At 42.7% G+C, this 15701-nt stretch overlaps 1 protein-coding gene across 2 annotated transcripts in view; it reads right to left on the bottom strand.

Moving 5' to 3' along the window:
* The window catches only part of FAM107B (family with sequence similarity 107 member B), a 59098-nt gene extending 43397 nt beyond the window's left edge, over positions 1-15701 (bottom strand). Inside the window, exons 1-2 of one of the 2 annotated variants that reach the window (XM_041413447.1) lie at positions 15578-15701; positions 13700-13816 (exon numbers count right to left, since the gene is read on the bottom strand). The gene's annotated coding sequence lies outside the window, so the exon portion shown is untranslated. The remainder of the gene's footprint in view (positions 1-13699; positions 13817-15577) is intronic. The other variant, XM_041413448.1, reaches the window with a different exon arrangement.

The following is a 15701-nucleotide window of genomic DNA, read 5'->3' as shown; positions in this document are numbered from 1 at the left end:
AGAAATAGTTACTTGCACTGTATTACAGCTTGCCACGACAGAACCTTTCCCACATTTTTAAAGCTGCAAATGTAAACACCACTTAAAAGGAAATTTACATGAATGGTGAACCAGGGAATGAAAAAAATGGGCTGGAAGAAAACAATGAGTTTTCCTGTGCTCCAAAGAGCAACCCTGGGAAGTCCTGGCTCTCAAAAGATAATAATGGTTACCAGGGCTCTCCATTTGTAGGGAGTGGGATTTCAGGATGTTTTCTTTCCTCCACTCTTTGCAGGCTGTCAGGACAGGCTGCTCTCAGCTGTGGCAAGCCCCACTCAGGGACATGGAGATGATGCAAGGCAGCTCAGGACAGCTCATGGGCAGAAAGTTCAACTGCTTTTGGAGTCTGGCAGAGACACCTCGGCTTAGGGGATCATCCTTTTCACCTGCATTTAAGTCAGCTCTGATTCATGGCAGAATAATAATTTTGATGGTGAAAAGCAGCTACTAAAAATATTTTCTTGCAACAACACTGGCAAGAAAAGAGACTCTCTGACAGCATCTACAATTAATGGGAAATGGGCAATCAAGGAGCCGACGTGGGGAGGCTCAGTGGTGGGTAATGCTGCCTGATTCACCCCTGTCTGCCAGCAGCTGCACTGCACAAGGGCCACCTGGGCACAGTCCCACCAGTTCCTGCAGCAGTGATGCAGGTCACCCTTTGGAAAGAGGAGCCCAGAATCCCACAGCACCAACCTACAAGAGGGTAACTGGGGGAGAGTCACACCAAATCTGCAGCTGACAGAGTCCCAGCTCCTCTGTCTGGTGCCAGGGCTGCCCTTCCAATGGTGTGGATGCTGCCCCTGCATTCTCTCCTCCTGTGGCACACACAGGATGGCATCCAAGGACTGCTGGGCTCTGGAAAAACACACTGACATGTGGTTTTTCTGATGGGGCTCTAACAAGACACCACTTCATTGTGGGCAGCATGGCAAGTCTCCCTTCTGACAGCTCAAAGTCTCCCTTCTGACAGCTCAATGTTTGATACACAGATCTGCATCTAATCAGCTCAGTGTTAGGATCCACAGTTAAACCCCATTAATTGTCTGAGCCTGAAGATTAGAGACAAAAACCAGAAGATTTAGGAATAAAAAGTAAAGCAAGGCAGTCAAAGTTGTTTTTCTGCTCATTACATGTGACTGTAAATGCAGCCAAAGGATATCCACTTGCAGGCAAAACTGATACTGGCTCAATCCCTTCTGGACAGATGAGCAGACTGTTACTGGTCTCCAGCAGGAAAAGTTGGGAATTATTAAAAACCTCACAGAAGTTTAGAGTAGGGAGGCTCATTCCCCCTAGGGGAGGCAAGATAAGTCACACCATCTGCAGTGGCAGCCCAGCTGCCCAATTCCTGCTCAGACAGTTTAAATCCTGACTGAGTGGTGAACAGCACTTGCAGCAAGACATCACATCAAGAGAAACCAGGCTAATGGCACAGGAGGAGGCAAGGCACAGCTTTGCTGAACAGGAGCTCTCCTCTCCCAGGATTTCTGCAGATGGAATCCCTCATACTGCATCAAATCCAGACGATGCTGGAAGTGTTCAAAGCCACACTGGATGGGGCACTGACCAAACCTGCTCTAGTGGGAGGTGTCCCTGCCCATGGAAGGGGGTTCAAGTGGATAATCTTTAAAGTCCCTTCCAACCCAAACCCTTCTGTGATGCTACAAACCCTGGGCAGACCTTACAAGAATATCAACAGGAATCCTGCTATGGGACTCACATTTTGAATACATGAAGGCAATTTTACATATGGAATGGACTGACAAAGGCAACTTCAGAACGCCAGTGCAAACATGCAAATTTAGGGAAATGCATAACCTGAATAACCAAGCTTTCTTTGCACACTGAGACTTGTCAGCCAGTTATTCTTCAGGCTTTGCTGTAAATGGAAACATAAATATTTTTGATAACCAGTAATAATGACTTAGGAGAATCTCTCTGAGTTTTATACATTACATGGGCAAGAAGCCAGACAGAGCATTTAGTTAATTAAAGTTTTATTGATAGTAGTAAGTAGTGCATTTCTCACATCCTTCTTTATTTCTCCCCTAAAGAATGTGACCCTCACCTTCTTCACGTACAAAGAAAATAAGAAAAAATAACTGTTACTTCCTTCAAGAGCCAAGTAAAAAAGCTACCACAAAAATAAATAAATAGCAATCATTCAACAGAGCCATACCCATAGAAAGACTAATTTGCAGATGAAAAAGGAATGAATTTTGCCTAGGCTGCTAAAAAGAAACTAGATAGATACTTTTCAAATTTAAAAAAAAAAAGGCAGGAAGTAGGAAAAAATAATGAGATCCTTATACTCTGTAAATTGGCCAAATGTATAAACCCTTGTTGTATTTGGTTTTCATGTGTTACTCACTAGGCATGTTCATGCACTGGGAAGAAAACCAGATAAAACATGTGGTTATTGGCCCATGGAGATATCACAGCTAGAATGCAAGCTCAGGTCTGCAGTAGCTTTCCTTAATAAGTATTCTCTATTTAAGGAAAGATTGATCCTACATGATGTGACAGCCACTGATACAAATAAATTGCTTTATGATATGATCTGTGAGCAGCAAACACACATTCACCGCGGGCTTACTGAGTTCCATACTAGCGTGTCTAAGTTTCCACTTCCTGTAAAATCAACTTTTATCTCCTCTGTGGTACAACCCAGCAATATGTTGAAATCAATAGTCTTTCAACCCAAAGGCCTGCAGCCAGTTTACAACTACCTAATTTGAAATAACAGGAGTTTCCGATCCATTCCCGTTTTCAAGCCTTTGTGATGCACGTGTCACTGAATGGCAGGAATAGCTCATGCAGTTACAGAAAGCTTCTAGAAGGAAGTGATAAATGAATAATACCCTTTGCAGCTGTAACCAAATAACGTGACTGAAACACACTGGGTTTTTTCCCCACCTCCAGCTTTACAAAATTTCATGTGGTTCACTGTTCAGAAAGAACAAAATCTTTATCTGCTGTTCCCCACTCGCTACCCACAAACTGCCAGTGAAATAACGCTGAAGGGAAATCAGCGTGGTTTGCTTGCACAACAGCCTTACTAAAGAGAGAGCAACCATGTAGTAAAGCATTTACACACAAGGTAGGACAACTCTAGGATGCCATTCTGATGCCCACATCTTAATGAAGTCAGTGTGGCTCTAGCAAAATCAGAGCCACCACAGGGAGTTCCCTGGGTACAAAGCGAGGCTGCAAAAACACATTCAGGAGAATTGTTCCATAACCAAGAAGCAAATAGAGGGCCAGGTCAGGAATTTGTGTTAAACAACCTTCTTAGAGTTCTTGTTTGATAACATAAGTGTGCATTTGCAACCTGCCCCACAACTTTTGGCCAGTATCAGCCAAATTTTTAAGAGGTTTGAAGCCTCCATGAAATTCTCCTAAAATTTATGTAAACTGGTGGCTGAGCAATGAAAGGTGCCAGGAGTCCAGGCTCTGACAAGCTTCAGTCCAGCACTGCCAGACAACAATTTCCAGTAACAGTCTTTGGCAAAATGTGAAAAACAACAACAAATAAACTAAGAATTTGAATCAACAGGAAATGAATTGTCAGAAAAACTAAACCAAGGTTTATGGAAGGCAAAACTGGAGGATCACCACACTGACCACATGTGAACATGACAACATTTATGCAACACAGAAGAGGTCAAGTTTGTGATGATGGAGTGAAAGACTCACACAAGCTTATCTCATGCAGCTCAGACAGAAAGTGTAAAATACATATGGTATAAGCAGATATACCTTTTTTTCTAGTTATCTCATATTTCACTTTCTTTACAATCTAATGTTACAGTCCGACCCATTTTCTTTCTTTCAAAATTTATCAAACTTGATGAAAGGATCAACTCTAATGTACCTACCTGCCTCATTCTTTCTCAAAGTAGGTGTCCTGTAAGACAGTTCTGGCTTCTGGGGCATATTTAAGGAAAAAAAAAAACAACTCAAAAACAAATACACACACAAAAAGCTCATAAAACAAAACCCCCCCAAAAAAAAAACCAACCCAAAACAAAATCCCCCAGCACAAACAAAAAAAAGCCCCAGAAGCCAAAATTATTCCAGTTTAAGATACAAATACCCTTTTGTATCTTAAACATACCATCAATGTGATGAACATGATTAATATTTCAGAATTTTTCAAGAACTACTTCCAGTCATTTTACAAACTTCCTGTTGTTAATTACAGAATTGGCATCTAAAATCTAAAGCATCTTGCACTTTAGGGAAAAAATCCCCAACCCACTGACCTTTAAAAAATTGCCATATATGGGAGGAAACTGTAACAATGGTACAATGAGAATAAACCCAGTTTAATCCTCCAAACCCTAGATTAAATTATAAAACCCAGGCAAAGGTAAAGAAAGCCATTCTCAGAATGCCCTATAGTCCCTTTTAAGAACTTCAAAGTAATAACACTTAAATTTCATCTAGGCTCTCAGTGTCCCAAACTCGAATGATTCAAGATTTTCAGCTTCCATTCAGCCACTCTTCATTCAACAGTTTGTCTACAGAAAGATATTTAAATCGTTCTAAAGAGCACCACAGCTCACTGTAGAACCTTTTGATTCTCTAGCAGGCACTATCATTTATTTACTTTAGGTTTTCCATTATTCAAGTGCTGGCTGGTGCACATTCAAATGAATCACAAACACCAGAACAAACAAGACAGTTCAGGCAAAGGAATGCAATTCAAACAACATTCAGTACAGAAGATATTTAGAAGCTCAGAAAACTAGGAAATGTTTGGTCTGCTTTTAACTTAGCATGTTTAGAAAAAAAAATTATCATTATGAAAGTCTGAAATTGCTTAAAGTTATACAGAAATGCCACTAAAAACTCCCTATCTTTCAATTTCCACCAGTAACACAAAGGCATTTACCAAAACCACTGCAATGAATTCCTTCCAAAATTCCTTCCAAATTCATGTCCAGAAAAAGGAGAGAAATCCCAAACCCTGTTACAGGACTACACTGTTCTTCCACAATGCACAAACACTGGAGTGGTGCAGTGACCATGTCTGTGCTATCACCTCCAGGGCATGCAAGTCAGAGAAATAAGAATTGTGCATGGAGATCCACTGTCCTTTTCATTAAAAAAATAAAGATCATGGACGGCCCCTGATCCAGGGAACTCACCAAAAGCCAAAAAAAAAAAAAAAAAAAAAAAAAAATTCTGCTAGGTTCAGTCAAAATTGCAATGAAAATTAACATTTGACCAAGACAGAGAAAAAACTGACATTTATTGAAGCTGCAGTTGATGACATCCCATAAAATTATACCAATTATTTGTCTCTGAGTCAGCTCCATTCCCACATTTAGTACAAGTGCTCTGGCTGACTCACACCAACCATCTACCTGGGAGATTAATAAAAGAAATTTCAAGCATGATTTTGCTGCAGCTTTTCATGATGAAGTTTAAATTTGCCTGGTTCTCTTCATTTGAACTCAAATTATATGAAAATTTAATTTAAATTCCAGTTTGTCTTTAGGAATTTTCTCAGAAGCAACAAGCTTAATGGGGATAATGCTAGATATACAAAATTGGCAAGTAAAGAAATGATCTGGTCTAAACAGATTCTGTTTTCAGTGAGAAACAGCTTTTCAGGCTGCTTATTTGCCTAAAGGCATTTATGGGAAGATGATTTCTATATTGGGGTAGTGGGTTTATGCTTGAAATATAAAGTTTATATTATCTTTTCATTATGCTTCTATTTGCAGTGTTCCATCTTGTTTGTTCTCTCAGTTCAAAGTCCCAAGTTCACATTCTATCCTTGCATTAATTAGTTCTAGCTTTAGGCAAGTCAATTCAGCCTTTGTTTCTTAATGTGTAAAAGAAGGACAATAACAAATATTTATGTACTTTAAATAGGTATTGGAAAGATGTGTTTACCCTGACACAGTTTTTAAAATACACCATTTTATAAAATTCTGTGCAAAAACTACCCAGTTTACCCACATTAACTGGAATGGTTGTAATTTTAGTAAATGGCTTGTGGAACTCCCTATCCTTTCCTTCCTCAAGGAGACCATTTCTTACAGTTCTTGAAAAGCCTCCCATGTAGCAAACCATGCTACCCTGAGCTGAGTTCATGGCATCCTAACTATGACAGTCTAAAAAAAATTTAAAAAAAAAAAAAAAAAAAAAAAAAAAAGAAAGAATGCATAATGCATTGATTACAGAGACATTTAATCTTAGGAATCTGAATGACTGAATATTACAGTACAGAATTTTTTCCACTCCTCATCCTGAGGGAAAATACAGAGCAGTAAGAGCTCCTTATGTCACTGCTTTTACAGCAATAAGTTTTTTGTGATATTCAGTGTTTTGTTGACTGGTGTCTGTAATCTGGGCCTTTCTAAATCCAATCTTCACCCGACTTCCTCGCACGTGAAACATCTGCACTTACAAAATAAATTAACTACATCTGTGTCTGTTTTACCAGTCAATTAATCAGCTTCCTATTAGGGGGAAAAATACCCTAAACCAAAATGAGATTCTGGAAATAAAATAAAGATGAACCTCAAGCCTTGCGAATCATCAGATCTGAGCAGGAAATCAGCTGAGGCTTCTTCATCATTAGAGATAAAACAGGAACAAATACCTCTGGCTCAAACTTTAATTCTTAATTCTACTAGTGCTGATGTTACTTGCAATAAAGAGATTAAGATCCAATACTAAAATGGGAGGAAGGGGTTGGACCAATCCCTTAGAGCAGTCATTTAACAAAGCACCACTTTATCAATGCATGCCATGCCCAATTTGATTTATTACTCCAATTTCAGTGTTGGAAGGAATAAAGTCTTCGAAAGCACACACTCCTCTACTTTAAAGCTCATTCATAAACTCTTGCCTTTTAGTGCACAGAACAGGCATTACACATGCAGCATGCCCTGAATGCCACCAGATGCTGTCAGTCAAATGAATTAAGCATCAAAACAAAACCTTCCATCAATACAAAAAAAATCCACAGGAGAGTAGAACAGGTGACATCACTTGTTCTCCAGCAACCAGTCACCTTTTTCTTTTATAATTCTGTGGTGGGGAATGAAAACTAAGATGCTTTGGAAAACAACTTTGCTGAAACATTGCTGAGGATGCTTCAGCAATTAAGAATTTTGTACACCAGGCACCGAGATCTTAATTGGCACAGCAATATAAACCTGGGCATCCTTCTGGGGAAAGCTGTTGTACATCACACACTGAGGCCACCCCAACCTCAGCACCACAGAAACAGGAGCCTCTCCCTGGCAGCTGCTGCCTGCACTCATCCCGTGCTAGCAACACTGGGACAGCTTTGGGAGAAGGAAGAACTACTCAGCCACAGGAAATCACGGCAGTGGATTAGGAAGAGACTAGACAGACACAGGAATTACAATTTGAGCTAAAAATTTAGCTACTTAGGTATCCATATGGCCCACTGCCACAAGATTCAAGAAGTCCTCCAGGACTTAAATACTTGCCCATCCTGAAGTTCTTCTCCCAGTTCCTTTAAAAAGGTATCCCAGTATCACTGACCTGCCTGACCCTGACTGCATTTTGAGCTCGCCCCCAGTTTTAGTCATCTGCTCTAAAATTGCACAGTTAAAGTGACAGTTTTGGAAATTATCTGGAAAAAAGTACTGGTCTAACTTGTATTAAGCCCTGTTTGGTTTTTTTTTTTTAATTAGATTTAATATATAGACCAGTGTTTCTCCTCCCTGCAGTATTTTTGGCTGAAGCTGGCAAATGGATTACATTTAGCTAAAGGAACACATTGTCTTGGATCTGTTGATCCTGTTAGTTACCTGGAAATAGGTACCAAGGTTGAGGAAATACTTGTTTAGTGCTTCCATAGAGAAAAAGTAGGCCCTAACTAGCTGAAAATTATATAGAACCCTCTGGAGCAGCTTACAGTGCTAAAATTTCTTCCTGTAGTGCAATAAACAAGAGCAAAGAAGCAGCTTTATTCAGATACATAATGCTACAGTGGGAGTTTAAGTAAAAATCTGTCTCTCCATCAAAGCAGCTGTATTCATCGCAAGAAAATTTTTTCCACTTCAACCCTAACACCAACATGCTTCACCTTTTTGTGTCTCTAATATCCACTCACACACTCTTCCACTCTAAGTTCTTCAGGGCAGAGACTGTCTCTTTACAACAGTGATAAGGGGGAAGGACCCTCAGGCCATCGGAAAACAAAACGATTGTTGGCACACTTACTTTCTGACTTCTTGTGCTAACTTGTCCTCAAATCCTCAAGCAGGGAAATTTATTTTATTTTGCTTACATGCTGCACTGAAAAAGAGGCCAACAAACCAAAACCAAAGCAGTCATTGCACATGCAGTAAGTTAGATTTCTAGAGCAAACTCTGAAGGTACTGCACTTCTGCCCAGTTTGGAAAAGGATGCAGAATATAACATGGCCAGGTGATGCCTCTAGCCTCTCCCTCTTTATGCCCAGATGAATCAGTCATTAACTGTAGACAAAGCAAGACAGGCCCAAGAACTCAGACTGGGATTTCCCAATAGGAGAGTTTTGATACAATGGCATCTGTAACACTGCTTTGACTTTTTAAACTAAATCCTCCACCTAAGACTCACAGGCACAGACATTCACAAACTCCAGTCTTCAGGACAAGCTTCAAGGTTGGCTTTCTAGTTGCTATACTTCAGATAATGTTTTTGAAATCTTTTCAGCAGGATTTAGTTTCACACCAAGAGATAAATGCTTTCTGCTCTTCAGAGACATTATTTTCTTGAATTCCAAAGTTTGCTTTCAATGTATTTTTTGAAAATGGAAGAATATATTTGCTCATATTTTGTGTAAGAAGCTTATGACTTGCTCAGCCTTCTTGTACTTGAAAGAACAAACAGATAAATAGAGAGTAATGAGCAGGCTAACATTGCCTTTGGAGAGTCACTGGCTCCCACAGTTGCCATCTGTAGTAACAAAGCACTCACAGACAAGCCTTGCACAGCCAGGGCTCCCTTCCAGAACACACCAGACTCCCTGTGCCTGAGCACTTCTGATCAGGTGCTGTGTCACTGGCTGCCCACTATGACACAGGACACAGGAGAATGGTGGGACAGTGCCAAGGCAAGCCACACTCACCTTCCAAAAGTCACCTCTTCATGTGGCAAAGCCCACTGCCCACACCCTCAACAGCCTGGGTACAACCCCCAGCACTTGTTTGCTTTTGCAGGTTAGACAGGGATGGCCTCAAATGTACTTGTTGGAAGAAAAAACTGGTTTACTTTTAGATACCAAAACAATCCCAGACAATGAAAATAGCAAAACTACCATGATTCTTTCCCTATCCTTTCCTCCATTCCCACGCAAACTCATGTATACATTTCTGACACTGTTTTGAGGGAGCAGCAGTGATGTGCCAGGTATTATGAGAGTTAAAGAAGAGTATTACAGCTTGCCTAATAGATCTTCTTCAAGGACAAGTAACCTCAAAAAGCTCTAGGATGAAAAAAAACCCCTAAGCACAGAACCATGAAAGAAATCATAACCCAATCAAACTCCTCTCTATTCTTTCCAAAAATAAACTCAACAAATCCCAGTGGCTTCAGACGAAAATTGGTTTTCTTCTTCTACTAGCAGCCAAGCCCCAAACTGCATCTCAGCGTGAGACCAGGCACCCACTCTTCCTTGAAGGGCACCAAGGAGCTCAACCACTGCAGCAAGTCTGAAGGACATGGCAGCAATGCAATGAGACATTCAGCAAGTCATCTTTGTCCCCAGTGACACTTCAGAGGAAGCTGAGGTAGCAGAGACATATTTCAGTGAAATAGCAGAACAGTGCACATCTTTGAAGGGCTGCTCAGCAAGTCATCCTGCCAGGAAGAAGAAAGTTTACTTTGCCTTAAACTCCTAACTCTTCAGAGGTACTAAACTGTAAGGCTGCACCTCTGTGGTCCTCGGAACATGCAAAGCTACTCCAGACCATTCACTCTGAGCCCTGTCCCTAAGTGCTCCAGTCAGCTAGAGGTGCACTTCACCCAGCTGACAGCAAAAACTCCAGCTTCCCTGAAATATTTTCAGCTTGTTTAGAAGCATCCAGCTAGATGCTGGCCTAGATTAGGAATACAGTTATGCACACATGAATGGTCTTGACCCACTTCTCACCGCATCGTCCTGACTACTCAGAGCTGTGAACTCTATTTATTATTAGCACCAGAACAAAAACCAGCCTGTGTATGTACATGAGGTCTGACAAATGCCCACTCACTGCACAGGCAAGGAATGAAAGGAATTGTTCTATTATTTGCCATCATCATCCTCCTCTCGCCAGCCCACTGAATGCCATGGCTATTGAAATACCTTTGATGGGCAGTGCTTGCCTCCCCTTCAGGGCAGACACTGCTGACCTGGTGAGGCAGTTAGCACCAGTGGGCACAAGCATGGTGAGCTGGACATCCTCCAAGGGGCACAGGAGGATTCTAAATAATCAAGTACGGAAAAGAAGCTCGAAGTGAGCTCCCCTTTACAGTGTAACACTTTCAAGACTGGGTTTCTCCTGCCTAAAATATACTATACTGCAAAGCAGAGCGACTGCTTCAATGAAGCCAAACATGAGGGCAGTTTCTCCTTCAGAAGCATTCCTGGTTTCAGCTCTATAGCTTACAAGAAAGGTAAGTAATTCCCCAGTACAAGGTAAAACACAAGATCCATCCCACCACAACAAGCAACAAGGTTGTTCTCCAGGATATTAAAATACCCCTCACAGCAGCAGCACTTTTCATGCTTTGTCATCACAAGTTCCCTACAGGACTCTAATCCAGCTCACACAGAGAGGCTGTAAATGTAAATGGCTGAGATTTGCTAAAGGACAGCACAGAGGTTTTACAGTTCATCCTGAAAGCACATGTGCTGCCAAAAATTGCAGTAAAAAGGTAAAAATAAAGAAATTGAGCTCATCTAAATGAAAGGGATTTGTCCCACCGTTCCTAAATGACCTCACTGACTCTTTCTTGATGAGGAGCATGTATGTGCACAAAAGGCAACCTTCTGCCTTCATGATGTCAAAGGCATTTTAAAAATGTAAGCAAATCCAGGGGTTTTGCTTCTAGGATAAATAAAGCTAAACAAGGTAAAGGTTATTGCATTTGTGCTCCTGCTGATATCATAAAACTAGGATTCTTGTCCCAGCTAAGCAAGCTGAAGACCTGCTAAAGACTCAGTAGACTCCATTGCACACTAGATCAGTTACAAGCAAACTGCACCAAGTCACCACAAAACCTGCCCTTTCAGCTACACACCCAGGCTAAACCTGTTGAGGAAATACTGATTTCAAAAGTTATTTTAAAATGTGAAACAGACAAGAAGACAGCACTACCCACAAATGCTCCAAAGTCTTTGCAATTTATTCTTTTATAGACACAGCTTGGAAACACAGTTCTCCCACCTGTGAGTCCCACCCTTCATTGCACAAAACTTACAGCACTGGCCTAAGCACAAGAAGCAGGCTGTCAGCACAAAAGTTGTTTTAAAACCAAAGTGACAAACAGAACTGACTTCATAATTATAACCATCAAGCACCAAACACAGCACTGTAAAGAAAAGCATTACTTCAGTTTTCCCAAAGTGACAGATCACAGGGTAGCAGGTAAGCTCCAGTGTTTCGAGTTACACAGAAAAGGGAAGAAAAGACCACATCCTTCCTTTTTTTGCAGACACCTGCAGAAAACCGCTCTCTGCTCATACAGCCCCGTAAGATTTCTGCCACAGGAGAACTGCCACAGGCCACTCCCTGCTGTCATGCAACACCCACAGCCCTACACAGCAACAAGCCAAAGCAGAAAAGCAGCCAGGTGAGAAGAGCAGCTACGTGAGTGTCTGTGCATATCACAACGAAGAGCAGCCACCCCTTTAGAAAACAGGGGTTTTTTTAAAAAAGCACAAGCCTGGTCTCTCAGGGTAGGGATCTGCATTCAAACCACCTCACCCAGCTGCTGGGGTCACAGAAAGGCAGTCTGGTCTTGCCTTGACCCACCTGGCTCTGCAAAGTCTCCTGTGCCCTTCTGCTGGCACCTGCTCACACACAACTGTACAGTGGGACAGGTGAAGGACCTCCCCAAAGACCCAGCCAGAGACCCATCTAAAAACAGCATCCACTATTAGAAGGCAGATATAGAAAGGAAAAGACCCCTTTCCTTTTTCTCTTCTCTCCTGTGTATGCTGACTCTCTTTGTTTAAGTACTTATCACTACAAAATCCTTGTGTTTCCACAGTCTAACAAAGACCAGCATGGCTGTGATAGAAGAGCAGTCAACCACTGAGTACATCACAACCAGGTAACCCAACCAGTTTTCACACTTTGCCTCTTCTCTTCTCCTACTCCTTCTGGCAGGGGCAGTACTTTCATTTCAACTCCAGCCAGCAGCTCAGGACACAGGAGTTCAAGTTCTTCTACCAGTACACAGTTCCTGTGTGGTCACAGACAAGTCATTTTCTTGCTTGTGATCCTATTCCCCATCTGCAAAGGGAAGGTGTCTTCCCCACAATGGGAACACATGGTATTCCACTTCATCATGGTTTTAAAAGGATTAATATAAATGAAGCATTAGAAGAGATAAACCTGACAAGAGCATGCAAAACATGGGAAGTGGAAGTATCACTGATAAACGTAGTTCTAAACAGATAATTTATCTTTTTTGTAAAAATATGTTTTTCCTATTAAATTTGCAGCTTTATGTTCAGGTTAGCATGTGAAACAATTCTCTTTCCACGTCTGAAATCTTTCCACTGTTTTACGTCAAAACAAAACATCAAAACCCTGACTTACATGCCTTTTAAGTAAACACAGAAGAGTTGCAGGCTCTTTGCAACATTATGTTGTGCTGCAAACCATACTTCACTGATAGTGAAAAACATGCTAGGTCTGGCCAAACCAGAGCAAACTTTAGACTAATAACTGAGTTGAAGAAGCACTAAGCATTTTCTTCCCCTTCACAATGAGACCAAGCACGTATCTTGCTCTTTGATACTGTGTCAGAACGGTATCAGCCCTGCGCTGTGCAGACATGCTCTCTTTGGGTTCTTATGAGATGCAAATAGATCCAAAGTTGTACAGCACAGAGATGTCAGATACAAAATGCTCAGCAGAAGCTGAGCACTGAAACTGGCTCTGTTTACAACTACCACAGTCCCAGAACAGATTAAGTGTTGGCCACATGTATTTAATACTGTTAACCACATGCAAAGATAACATAGCTTTATTCAATAAAATATTTTCTTTGAAACTTTGATAGAGCCAAAGCTCTGTTAGAGCCAATTACTTGTTAAACAGTTCCACTCTTCTTCCCACAGTTAGCAAACATGATAATTTCCTTCTCTCTTCCCCCATTTTTCCCTCTGCCCCAATTTTTAGGTAATTTCCCTGTCCTTACTGAAGTCATGGAGGAATGTTCTAAAAACCAGTTTCTCAGTGCCCTGAATATGGGCAGCTGTGTAAAAACTGAGATACTCCCCCACCCCCAGGCCAGTCTATCACTCTCTCTGAAGCCAGGCTGTTCCACTGTGTGACTCTGACAAACAATCTGCCACTTCAGCAAACACACTGACTAAAGCTACCACACAAATCAGATTGTGAAGGAGAGGGTGTGCAAGAAAGATCTCCCAACTGCAGCTGCCACGGAGCTCCTCACTTACCCAGTCGTGCAGGGCTGGTGCACGGCTCAACACAGTCTCAAAACCTTTAAATGCCTGGAGGTGAACTGGACTTCAGAGAAACTTCTTAATTTTGAAGAGAGAAAAAAGATGCTAAGACTGGAAAAGAAGGAAGAGAATAAATTAAGAGATATGAGATTTGAAGCAGAAAAGAGAAAGCAAGCGGGAAAGTATCGTGAGGACCCGATGAGATGATTCTCCCACTTCTAACTTTTGGGAAGCATGCCATTTTAATTAGCAATACTTAAGTGCTGAAGTCAATATAGTGACACTACTCTTGAGCATTATGGACGCAGAAGTGACATTTCACCTGCCAAAACCATCCCTGGAAAAACTCCACCATAATCAGTGGAAATACACCAAGCATGAAATTGGCCCACAGTTGCATTAAGACAAAAAAGGCTTTGTTTCAGGAGATATGGGACATTTTTGGTTCTTTATAATAAAGCTCAGCAAACAATTGTTTACTGTCCCTAAGCAAATATCCCTGACACCAAACAAGCAGCCATCACATTCATAGCACACACTGTCTGTCCATAGGAAAACATCCATCAATAAAGCAACAGATTCCCAGGGTCCTGTTCATATCACAAGGAAATTAAAGACAGTTTAAATGCCTCCCAAATTGCCTACCAGATCCAAAAGCAATCATTCTCATTTTCAGCAACATCCTTCCACCCTCCTCTGCCAAGTCAAGGAAAGTTGAATGTCCTGACTGGTGCTACAGGACTCAGCACACACAGATGTACCACAACGCTGAGCAGCTCCACTGCCAGAGTTATTCAACAATAATCCCACCACAAACTATACCCTGCAACCACACTGTGCGCACACAGAAACATCTTTTCCTCCTTTTGTTACATTTTTGTTTGGCCATGTGAATCCTCAAAGAAATCCCGCAAGTTCACATGTTTCTGCCTTTCTCTGGAGTTTGCCACAAGCATGCCCTGGGCTTACAGGGCCAGACTCTGCTCCAATGCCAGCCACAGCCGTACACCACATTTGCATAGTATCGATTTATGCCAGAACTCCTTAAACTATGAAAAAATTCAGTGGCTGAAGCAAACAAGAAGTTTGGGCACACAGAGCTCCTGTACTGTGCCCTTTCCTCTTATGCACCCGCACAACATGTGTTGCAGTTTCCCTGGCCAGCTTCACAGCCTCTCAACCCAATGCACAGGAAAACCTGGACATCTGAATTTCCAGAGTCCTTGAGGGAAAGTTTGACAGACCCAGCTGGGATTGGTGGGAGCACAGGAGAAGAACTCCTCGGGACTTGTCCTGCTCCCACTTCTACTTGGTTTAAAGATCTGTAAGAAGTCATCCACTGTCCACACCAGAAGTTCAGCTGCTCTGAATGCTCATTTTACAGAGCACCACGTAGAGGAAATAAAATATTTATCATTTTTATTTGCTTTTCCCACTCGTCTTCCCGACCACCACCACCCACTCCCCCCAGTCCTGCACCCAGGGATCCCGCCGTACTATGGGGGTGCTCCCACGGCTGCAAGAGGCTCCCAAGGATCACAGCTGCCCACACGAACACCCGAACACCCCACAGGACACACCGGACCAGCTCCACGGCCCCGGCGAGCCGGGGACACCCACGGGGGCGGCGGCACCGCCGGAGCCCCGCACACCCCGGGCACCCTCCTGCTTGCTCCCCCTTTAATTTATGCACAGCCACGACGAACTCCCCGTGTTTCCCTTCACGAAGGAAGGCGCGGGTGTCCCTCCAGCAGGGACCCGCCTCTCCCGCCTGCCTTCCCCGGGAGCCGCCGTCCCTCAGCCCCCCCTGGGCTGGGATATCCCGTCCCTCCGCGCCAGCGCCTTTGTGTGCGGAGCAGACACAGAACCTACCTCGGCGGGGCGGCTCTGCCCGCCCGGCAGCGCAGGGGACGAGGGCAGGGGAAGCCGAGGAGGGACGGAGAGGAGCGGCCGCTGCCCGCCCGCCCGATGCCTCCGGAGTGTCCGCCCGGCCCCG

This window comes from Onychostruthus taczanowskii, unplaced genomic scaffold (assembly GCF_017590055.1).
Source record: "Onychostruthus taczanowskii isolate IOZ18803 unplaced genomic scaffold, ASM1759005v1 scaffold41, whole genome shotgun sequence".
NCBI lineage: Eukaryota > Metazoa > Chordata > Aves > Passeriformes > Passeridae > Onychostruthus > Onychostruthus taczanowskii.
Note: the sequence above shows the minus strand (reverse complement) of the source record. Positions and strands in the feature narration are given on the sequence as shown.